This window comes from Silurus aristotelis, assembly GCF_946808225.1.
Source record: "Silurus aristotelis genome assembly, chromosome: 12".
NCBI classification, from domain to species: Eukaryota; Metazoa; Chordata; class Actinopteri; order Siluriformes; family Siluridae; genus Silurus; species Silurus aristotelis.
The window spans coordinates 22,138,963-22,146,068 of NC_139585.1; the positions used below are offsets into that span (position 1 = coordinate 22,138,963).

General features: G+C 43.2%; 1 long non-coding RNA gene across 1 annotated transcript; it reads left to right on the plus strand.

Moving 5' to 3' along the window:
- Positions 1 to 4,602: 4,602 nt before the first annotated feature.
- On the plus strand, positions 4,603 to 6,870 carry LOC310734601. The gene is made up of 3 exons (XR_014536099.1): positions 4,603 to 6,009; positions 6,113 to 6,169; positions 6,274 to 6,870. It is a non-coding gene; the product is annotated as an uncharacterized lncRNA (long non-coding RNA).
- The last annotated feature ends 236 nt before the right edge of the window (positions 6,871 to 7,106 follow it).

Genomic DNA, 7,106 nt, shown 5'->3' on the forward strand with positions numbered 1-7,106 from the left:
TTGTCTCAAAAGCAGAATTTAAGAGTTAAGGTGAATGATGTGTATTTACCCCTAATGAGCAGCCTGGGTCGACTGTGGCAAGGAAAAACTCCCTTAGATGTTATGAAGAAGAAACCTTTTATTGGAACCAAACTCAAAAGGGGAACCCATCCTCATTTGGGTAATATCAAGAGTGTGATTATAAATCTTTGAAACAATACAAAAGCCTTTATATTGTAAAAAGCAGGGGTCCTAGAACTGAACCTTGTGGCACCCCATATTTAACCCGGATTAGCCTGGATAGTTCTCCATTTAAATCTACAAAATGGCAACAATCAGACAGGTATGATTTAAAACAGCTTAAAGCCTGTCCCTGAATGCTGATATAATTCTGTAAGCAATCCAGGAGAAAGTCATGATCTATAGTGTTGAATGCAGTACTAAGATCTAGCAAAACTAACAGACAGTTCTAGCCTTGGTCTGTAATTTGTGATTTTAACTAGAGCAGTTTCTGTGCTATGATGTGGCCTGAAACCTGACTGAAACACTTTTAAGATATTGTTTTCCTGTAAGAAGGAACATAATTGGGCAGACACAATCTTTTCTAAGATCTTAGACATAAATAAAAGATTTGAAATGGGTCTGTAATTTGATAGTTTATTTGGATCAAAATAAGGTATCTTAATGAGGACTGCCAACTTGAGGGGTTTAGGGATGTGACCTGAAGATAGTGAGTAGTTAATAATATTGAGAAAAGGCTCACCAGCTGTATGTATCACTTCTTTCAGTAGTTTAATTGAAATGGAATCTAACAGGCATGTTGTTGATTTGGCTTTGGTAATAACACCATACAGCTCTTCCTGTCCTATACATGTAAACCAGTGTAATTGTAATTGTGGAGCTTTAGGTGAGACTGGATCACAAGATACTGTCAGAGGTTGGACCTCCATAAATGTGTTTCTAATACTTTACATTTTCAGTAAAGAAATTCATAAACTCCTCACTACTAAACTGATGGAATAGATTTTTCAGATATCTGATTTGTTGTTAATTTAGCCACTGCACTAATAAGGAACCTAGGATTGTTTTTGTTGTTTTCTATGAGTTTGCTCAGGTGCTCGGCTGCGAGCGTTTCTAAGCAGCATTTTTAGCCTGTCGCCTGTCTGTAGCTGAGCATACTGTCTTTATAAGCAATTCTAAAAAAATCCAATTTAGATTTTCTCCATTTTTTTCCAGATTACGGACTGCTCTCTTCAGGGCATGAGTATGACTATTATACCATGATGCAAGTGTTTTTTTTTTTTATCTTTTTTTTAATCGGACGGGGGCAACGGTGTCTAATGTGCTAGTGAGGATAGTGTCTATGTTGTTAGCCATTTCTTTAAGATCATTAGCATTTAGAAGTTTCGAGAGAAATTGAGATAAATCAGGCAAGTTATTTGTGAATTTGTTCTTAGTGGTCGGGACATTAACCAAAGAACGATTCCTGGAGCGGGCAGTTGGGAGGTGCCCTGAAGTTGACATTCACATTGGTGGTGTTCCAGTTAGATGCCTGTTAGACACGGGAAGTAATGTGAGTACCTTGACTGAAAGCTTCTTCCGAGAGCACCTACATGGGGAAGACAAAGACCTTCATTGTACTGCTAAGTGGCTAAAGATAACCGCCGCCAATAAGCTACCCTTGCCATATTTGGGATATGTTGAATTAGACATTGAAGTGATGGGTTTAACTGTACCTGAGTGTGGGTTCCTGATAATTCGTGAGGGGGATGCTGCAGATCCAGACTCCTCTCCTTTGGGCATAATAGGCATGAATATTGTTCAGAGGTGCAGACAGCTTGTACTTACAGAGTTTGACACCACCCTTGGAGGAAATCTTGACTCTGTGTGGCGAGACGCCTTTCATCGTGTACAGGAAGCTGAAGTAGTCAAACCACGGTCAGTAGCAAGAGTGAGTGGCCAGCACAAGACTCATGTGCCAGCATCTTCTGTAGCTACTATCTATGCCAGAGTAAATAGGAGAATTAATGGTCCAGAATCCTGTCTGCTGCTGGAACCGGGGAACACACCACTACCTGGTGGATTGATTGCCTTGCCTACCGTAGTTTCATCAGGTGATCGGGTGTTTCCAATTCAGGTGGTGAATCTTTCTGTGGTGGATGTTTGGCTGCCCTCAAAAGCTAATTTAGGAATGCTTCACCCCTGTCAGTGTGTTGAGATTAATCCTTGTGAGATAAGGTTTCACCGTATCACTGTTGACCAGGAAGAGGTGACGATGGAGCAGGAACCTAAGCCAGAGTCTGACGATAACCTAAAAGATCTGTTAAGTAGGTTGCGTGTAGGAGGCACTCCAGAACAGCAGGAAAAGCTAGGTGCACTACTTAGAAAATATGCTGATGTGTTTGCAGCCAGTGATGAAGACCTAGGATACTCTGACCGAGTGAAACATGAGATCCCTTTGACGGATGAAACTCCTATCTCTCAGCCATACCGCCGCATACCACCTACTCAGTTTGAAGAGGTCAGAGAACACATCTCTGGGTTACTTAAGAAGGGTGTCATACAAGAAAGCTTCAGTCCCTATGCTTTACCGGTTGTGTTGGTGCGCAAGGCCGACGGAAGCCTGAGGCTGTGCGTGGATTATAGGAGACTAAATGCTAAGACCAAACGCGATGCCTTCCCATTGCCTCGCATCGATGAGAGCCTGGATGCGTTATATGGGGCACAGATTTTCTCAACAATAGACCTTGCGAGCGGTTACCATCAAGTTGCAGTCCATGAGAAGGACCGTCACAAGACTGCATTTATTACGCCTTTTGGACTCTATCAATACCGCCGTATGCTGTTTGGGCTTTGCAATGCCCCTGCCACATTTCAGCGCCTCATGCAGGCCACCATGAGCGACTTAGTGTTCCAAATTGTACTTATCTACTTGGATGACTTGTTGGTGTATTCGTCCACCTTTTACGATCATCTAGTGAGGTTGGAAACAGTGTTTAAGAGGCTGAAGGAGACAGGGCTAAAAATGTCATTTCCTACAACCTGAAGTCAGGTTCCTGGGTCATCAAGTTTCAGCACAAGGTGTAAGTACTGACGCTGACAAAATGAGTGGCCAGTTCCCAACACTCTTAGGGAGCTCCGATCTTTTTTGGGCTTTTGTAGGTATTATAGGAGATTCATTAAGGGGTTCTCACAGGTAGCCGGCCCGTTACATGATGTAGTAAATGTGTGCCTAAGGGAGAGAATCTCAGTCAAAGCAGCTCGGGTCTATAAAAGCTCGTGGACCCCCAGTGTCAAAAGGCCTTTGAACAGCTCAAAGACAAGCTTACCAGTGCACCAACCCTTGGGTATGCAGACTTTGCCCTCCCTTTTGTTGTAGAAACAGATGCCAGCAACCTTGGGTTGGGTGCCGTTTTGTACCAGCACCAAAATAGTAGACAAACAGTTATAGCATATGCGAGTAGGAGGTTGAGAGGGGCTGAGAAAAATAAAAAAAACTACAGCAGTATGAAGTAGGAGTTGTTAGCACTTAAGTGGGCAGTTACCGAAAAGTTTCGAAGTTACCTACTTGGGTCCAGGTTCACTATCATAACAGACAATAATCCCATTTGTCACCTCACAACTGCCAAATTAGGTGCTGTTGAACAGAGATGGGCGGCCCAACTGGCAGTTTTCGACTTTGATGTAAGGTACCGCCCTGGACGATGCAATACTGCAGCTGATGCCTTGTCAAGGAGGCCAGGCTTGGATGAACTAGATCCTGAAAGTGAGGATGCTGAGTATGATGGCTGTGTGGCGATCTGTAACTTGCTTAGGACAGGAACGGCCCTGGGACTAGACTTGCTCGCAGCAGGAGTGGAACAAGGTACAGTCAGACAACAACTGGCTTCATTGGCCATGGATGATAAGGATGTTGGGTGTGAAAATACCCCCACCTTACTGGGATATTCAAAAGCCGAACTCCAACAATTTCAGGAAACTGATCCTATGCTCAGCGAGTTCAAAAAGTTCTGGAACCGGAAAAAGAAACCTACCCACCAAGAGAGACTAGGTTCGTCCAAAAGTGTGCGTTCCCTGCTCAAACAATGGCAAAAGATCAGAGAAAAAGATGGCCTTTTGTACCGTGTAATCGATGATGTGCATGCTGGGGAATGTCACCAGTTATTGCTACCCACCTGCTTGATGGACCAAGTTTTGAATAATGTTCACAACCAGATGGGGCATCAGGGTATCGAGAGGACCCTGGGACTGTTGAGGCAGAGATGTTTCTGTGGAGGAATGTATGAAGATGTAGAACAGTGGGTAAGGAAATGTCAGCGATGTGTACTAGCAAAGATGCCGCAGCCTAAAATAAGAGCGCCCTGGACACCGTTTGTAGCCTCCCGGCCGCTGGAAGTTGTAGCAGTAGACTTCACCACACTTGAACCAGCCACGGACGGGCGGGAAAATGTTCTCATAGTAACTGATGTGTTCACCAAGTTCAGTCAAGCCTTTCCCACCCGGGATCAGAAGGCCGAGACCACAGCAAAGATCCTTTTAAGAGAGTGGTTCTTGAAGTATGGAGTGCCACAATGTTTGCATTCTGATCAAGGCAGGAACTTTGAAAGTTGTCTGCAAGCTGTATGGAGTTAAAAAGACTCGCACAACACCACACCACCCCCAGGGAAACCCTCAATGTGAGAGATTCAATAGGACTCTACACGACCTTCTAAAGTCTTTACCACCTGAGAAAAAGCGCAGATGGCCTGAACATTTATCTGAGCTTGTGTATGCATATAATGTAACCCCACACTCATCTACAGGGTACTCGCCATACTATCTGCTGTTTGGGATCCATCCTCATTTGCCGATTGATGCTCTTCTGGGTCAAGAACCCGAAACAGATAATGGACCTGATTGGCTGAAAGTGCACTAAGAACGTCTCAGAGAAGCACATGCTCGAGCTAAGGAATATGCAGAGCGGAAGGCTGCCAAGAGAGCAATGCACCAAGATGAAAAGGTATACTGCCCTCCTGTAGAGATTGGGCAGCATGTGTACCTGCGACATCGACCACCTGGCAGAAATAAGATTCAGGATGCGTGGTCATCCACAGTGTACAAAGTGGTAGAGATTCAGGGAACCACGTACACAGTAGAGCCTGTTGGGGGTGGATCGGTAAAGAGGGTACACCGATGTAATCTCAGACCCTGTGAGAGTCCAGTCCCAGTGCCCATGCCCAGGAGTCAAAAACCCCCTATAAAAGAGGTATCTGCTTTAGTCCCTGTGTCCGAAGTGCCCTTATTTGAGGCAGAATGTGTCTTGGTGGAAGAAATCCAGGGTCCCAGGGAAAGGCAGACGGTGACTCCAGCATTTGAAGCCTGGTTCAGTAATGAGGGATCTGAAGAGAATAACGTCTTTCCAGAGGGTTGTGAGGTACCTGATGATTCTTTGACTGAAAATCCAGGATCACTCGAGCTAGGTAACTACCTACCTGTTGAACGTCCGGGAACGAGTCCTGTGCCTACTCCCAGAAAGAAAAGTGAGAAAGGTGATGAGTTAGGAGTGCCTTATCCTGCGCCTCGGAGAACAAATAGAGAAACTGCAGGGCTACATAGTAATCCAAATCGATTACCTAGGTCAGCTTGCAATGCAGTAACCTTTAGTCCTGATGTGCTATCCCAAGTGTTAGCTGGCGTGGTTCTTTATACTTTAGGAAAGCTACAAGGTGGGCTCAATGATTAGTGTCTGTAGTCACCGAGGGTGTTGACTATCAGCAGGGGAGAGTGTAACCAGGTTAAAAAGACAACGTGTATTCATGTTATTTAGGCTTTGTGTTAAGTGTGTGACACACAGTGTGTACTAATGCACTTTTCCATGCACTGCTAAAAGGTTTCGCTGGCCCTTTAAGAAACGGAACTTTAATGCAAAAGGGTTGTTTCCTTCCGGTAAACAGAGCGCAACATCTAGTTGGTGCACGTGTATTTAGCCATAAAGCACAAAGAATGACCGATTTCTTTTGGGATATATCTCGTTTGGTGTAAAAAAGAAGCGTAAGTGGTTAAATATTATCAGTATAAGACTTTCTTAAATAGTTTTGTGTATAATTTTATGTGGACCAGAGATATTGAGATGTGGTTACTCTGTTTAATCAAGAGGGGAGAAAGTGCTTCGTTAGCCTCGTGCGTTTTTGGGTGAGCGGGAAGCATCAGAGTAAGTTTTGTAACTTTTTATAATTCCACAAAATGGGTTAATTTGCCATGTACATGCATGTTTATTGAAATAAGTTCTGTATTTTGTTTCTTTAACATGTGTAGAGAAAGAACGAGTCTGTAATATCCGGTGATAGCGTGTGCATGTGCCAGAGTGGTGGTAAAAAGTAAGTTTGGGACATTGTAATTGATTCCATTCTCTCTATAAACTCATTGAGTCATAAGTTATTTACTGTGATGTAATAATCCAGGTTTAAGTGTAAGAGCACGTGTTATGCTGTGTAATGATATTTGCACTGTGTTAGCTGTATTATGCATTATTCACACACAACAATGTAACGTTATAAAGGATCGTATTTTCATGTACTCCATGTTACTTAAGCAGCCTTATTCAGTCTTCTGTGCAGATGTTATATTCATGTGTCTGTTTGTTTCCTAACATCAGGGGCTGCTACCGTTGTCTATGTTCATGGGTTGTTTATATTATGTCTATATTAGTTGGGTGAACAAAGAGTTTTGTTCCTTACTGTTGTGACTTGGAACAATTATATAAGCACTGTGATAAGAGAAGCGGACTTTTTGTTTGTTAACCAGGTATTCACTAGTCCTACCCTTCCAACTCCATCTTCCCCAAAGTTTGCATCATTAACGCTGCACTGCTTAACGTGCAGTCTGAAAATAAAAGATCCCTGTTAAAATATATTATGTGTCCGGTGTCATTACTTATTCATCTCCCGGGCTACATTAAAAAATTTATCAAAAGCAGCACTTTATCAAAATTGATCAACAGATCTAAAAGAAAATTAGCAAACTTTTGAAGAAAATCAATGTATGGCCCTGGGGGTCTGTACACGGTGGCCAGAGCGAGAGATAGTAGGGTTTTTTTAAGTATGTCTGAAAGTACAACATTAAGAATGAGCACTTCAAATGATTTTAAC